The sequence below is a fragment of the Octopus bimaculoides genome, chromosome 7, assembly GCF_001194135.2.
Source record: "Octopus bimaculoides isolate UCB-OBI-ISO-001 chromosome 7, ASM119413v2, whole genome shotgun sequence".
In the NCBI taxonomy this organism is placed as follows: Eukaryota; Metazoa; Mollusca; class Cephalopoda; order Octopoda; family Octopodidae; genus Octopus; species Octopus bimaculoides.
In genome coordinates, this window is record NC_068987.1 from 15,526,451 (window position 1) to 15,530,760 (window position 4,310).

The 4,310-nt window shown below is 36.9% G+C and overlaps 1 protein-coding gene across 1 annotated transcript in view; it reads left to right on the forward strand.

The window, feature by feature from the left end:
• Window positions 1-4,310, forward strand: part of LOC106873373 (uncharacterized) — a gene marked incomplete at both ends in the record, with an annotated part of 118,917 nt that overhangs the window by 99,356 nt on the left and 15,251 nt on the right. The gene's annotated exons all lie outside the window — the stretch shown is intronic.

Here is a 4,310-nt window from a genome sequence, read left to right on the forward strand (position 1 = left end):
ATATGTATGTATGTATGTATCTCATTTCTCTCCTCTCTCTCTCTCTCTCTTTCTCTCCCTCTCTCTCTCTCTCTCTCTCTCTCAATTCCTACTTCACTCTTTTTTCCTTTCACCTTTTCTCTCCTCTTTTCTTTTCCCCATCTTTATTTTCATAATCTCTGAGAAGAACACTTCACACTATGTCTAAAAGAAAAAAAAAAAACAAAGATAGAATGGTTAACCCTTTTCATACCAACTATCTTGGCACTGCCCCTGGTTCTGTGATCCCATCTTCTTCTTTTAAAGTAATCTAAATTAAAACCTTCCTTCAAAATTTCAAATTAATACATGTTCCAAGCACCAGCTAAACAACAAGGCTAAATTACTAATTTCTTCATTATTTTCAAAATTAATTGAAAAAAAAGTTGTTTATTTTTTTCAACAGAAATAGAATAATAAAAAAGTTAAGCTGCTTTATTTAACGCTTAAAATATCTATCTACCTAAGTCTGTCTTTGTTTCTACTACACAACAACATGTTTTAACAATATTCATATATAGATTTGAACCTCCAGTCATAATTTGTATGCGAGAATCATTCTGTTTAAACACCAGTTTTAATAATAAACAAAGTCATTCGTTATTACTAAATCCCTCCCAGTTCTTGATTATTTTCAATATTAATTGAAAAACATAGGCAACTTGTTTCAATAGAAATATGGTTATGAAAGGGTTAGAAAGAAATTAAAAGCTAAGACAGCCAGAAGAATTTTTCTGCAAATATCTTTATTTGTAGAATAAAAATAGTTGGTTACATAGGCTTTTTTTTTAGTTTGTTTGTTTGTTTGTTTCATTTTTGTTTTTACTTTATTATTATCAACGTCATCATCATGGTTGGGTTTTCGGGTTTTTTTCTTTGTATTTTCTTATGAAATCTCCCACAGATATTCATACTTAATCTCAGAAGCAGTTCTGTGATTATACATGGTGTTTTTTGTGTCAAGCTAAAGTTAGAGCATCTGTACTTTAATGATATCACAGTTGTTAAACAAAATATATAAAAAATATATGTATATCGGTATATTCATGTGTGTGTGTATGATAGTTGTAAATGTTAACAGAATGATTATATATATGTGTGTGTATGTATGTGTATATGTGTATATGTATATATATGTATGTATATATATATATGTGCATATATATATATATGTGTGTGTGTGTGCATGTATGTGTGTGTGTGTGTATGTATGAAGGCATCTGCATGAATAAACATCTATATGTATTTTGTATATATGTGTTTTTATACATACATAGGGTTACATGCATGTGTGAAAATGTAACATCCCACACTGCTATTTAAATTTCTTTCTGTATAAATATATGTGATCAATGCCAGGGCCGCCTGACTGGCTCCCGTGCCGGTGGCACATAAAATCCACCTTCTGAACGTGGTCGATGCCAGTGCCTCCTGACAGGCTCCTCTGTGCCAGTGGCATGTAAAAACCACCTTCTCAACATGGTCAATGCCAGGGCCGCCTAGTTGGCTCCTGTGCTGGTGGCACATAAAAAGCACCCACTACACTCTCAGAGTGGCTGGTGTTAGGAAGGGCATCCAACCGTAGAAACCTTGCCGGAATCTGGTGCAGCCGCTGGCTTTCCAGACCTCGGTCAATCCGTCCAATCCATGGCAGCATGAAAAATGGACGTTAAATAATGATGATGATGATGATGATGATGATGGTGGTGGTGGTGGTGGTGGTGGTAGTGATGATGATGATGATGATGGTGACGGCAACAATGATTTGTGTGTGTGTATGTGCATCTTAGGATGTCAAATTTTACTTTGCTGCTTATACATATAACGTGTATGGACATCTCATGAGTGTGTGCATATGCACATGTATGTGTGTGCGAGTGTGTGATTTTGATGAAGAATTTTATATTACTGAATATTTATTCACATAAGTGTATGGACATGCATACACTTGTGCGTGTATGTGTGCATGTGTTTATATCCGCATGCATGCTAGTATGCATGTGAATATGTTTGAGAATGCAAAATGTTATATTACTATTCATATGGGTATGTGTGTGTATGCTTTTGTGAGTGTGTATGTGCATGCATGCATGAGAGAGTGGAGTGTGTATGTGTGTATGTATGTGTGTGTTTGTGTGTCTGTGGGTGTGTTTGAGAGAGAGAGAGAGTGTGTGTGTGTGTGTGTGTGTGTGTGTGTGTGTGCATGCATGAGAGAGTGGATATGTGTGTTTGTGTGTCTGTGGGTATGTTTGAGAGAGTGTGTATGTGTGTGTTTGTGTGAGGATACAAAATGTTGTATTATTGTTTATATGGGCATGTGTGTGTGTGTGTGTGTTTGTGTTTGAAGATGAAAAATGTATTACTGTTTGTATGTGTGTGTGTGTATACATGTGTATATGTGTTTATGTATTTGTAAATGCAAAATGTTACATTTTTGTTTATGTGGGGATACATCTGTGTGTGTGTGTGTGTGTGTGTATGTGTGTGTGTGAGCATGTGCTCATAAGAATGCAAAGTTTTTACATCACTGAGATTTTCTGTAAATCAGCACAGCTTTTCAAACAGAAGTGAAGTGCAGGCTGAAGTGTTGGGTTAAAAATACTTCACATTGAACATGCAGGCAAGCTGATCGGATTGATCAGGCAGATCTTAAAAAGGAGCTATTAGTAGGTTCCAGATTTGGCCTGATTAAAAATATAGTGTTACACACACACACACACACACACACACACACACACACACACACACACACACACACACACACACACACACACACACACACACACACACGGACGGATACCCATATATATCCACATGTATTCATTCATATAAATCATCATTATCATCATTTAACGTCCACTTTCTGTGCTGGGATAGGTTGGATGGTTTGATTAAAAACTGGTAAGCCAGGGGGGGGAGGGGCTGCACCAGGTTCTGATCTGATTTGGCAAGGTTTCTACAGCTGGATGCCCTTCCTAATGCCAACCACTCCAAGAGCATAGTGAGTGCTTTTTACATGCCACCAGCATGGGCACCATTGCCCCTGACAACGGCATCAGCCACGACTGGTTTCACTTGGCTTGACAGGTCTACACAAACACTGGTATATCACCAAAAGTCTTGGGTCAGCTGTCACTGCCTCTGAAGCCCAATGCTCAAATGGCACTTTTTACATGCCACCAGCATGGGTGCCAGTCAGACAGCACTAGCAGCAGCCACGACTACGATTTCACTCAGCTCGACAGATTTTCACAAGCACAGCAGATTGCCCAATGATTGAAGGTTGCTTTTAACAGGCCAGTTATGCAACTCTGGCATCAACTGCAACTATGACCTCACTTAGCTTGACATCTCCAATGGTCTTGGTCTCTTGAGGCCCAACATTTGAAGATCATGCTTTACCACTTCGTTCCATGTCTTCTTGTTTGGAGGTAAGATGGTACCACCTATTCACCGAAAAACACAATCCCTACTGTAAAGTTTGGAGGTGGCAACATCATTGTGTAGGGGTGTTTCTCTGCAAATGGCACTGGCAATTTACATGTGATAGATGGTAGAATGAATGCAGAGGTGTACCAAAATATTTTGAACAATAATTTATGGGACTCTGTAGAAAAGCTCCAGCTTTGTGAAGGTTGAGTTTTACAAAAGGATAACGACCCTAAGCACACGGTGAAGTCTACCAAAAATGGATTGTCAATCAAAATATAAAATTATTAGAATGGCTAAGCCAGTCACCTGACTTGAACTCCATTGAAAATGTGTGGCGTTATTTGAAAATTAAAACTCATTCAAGAGCCCCAATGTGCATTCCAGATTTGAAGAAAATTTGTCAAGAAGAATGGGAAAAAATTCCTTAAGAAACATGCAAGTCATTGATTAAGAACTACAAAAAGAGTTTGGTTGAAGTGGAACTGAATAATGGTTATGCTACGAAATATTAAATCAGAATTATCAGTTATTTATGTTCTGTACGAATACTTTTTCCACCCCTAAATATTTATATTTGTATATAAATTCATTAGTTACTATAATTTATTAGTTTTTTGTTTTTTTTGTGCATATTCTTAGTTTATGTATGTGTATGCAAATATAGTATTGGTATATCCCATTTATGTTCATTAGAAATTGAATAAATAAAGAATTTTGGCATGTATGAATATTTATTTCCCCCACTGTATGTCGTGTGTATGTGTATATGAGAGGCATTGGTATCCAGAAGACCGACGGTGGCAGGTAAGGCTATGTAAATGCTATTGAAGGACCGTATATATATATATATATATATATAT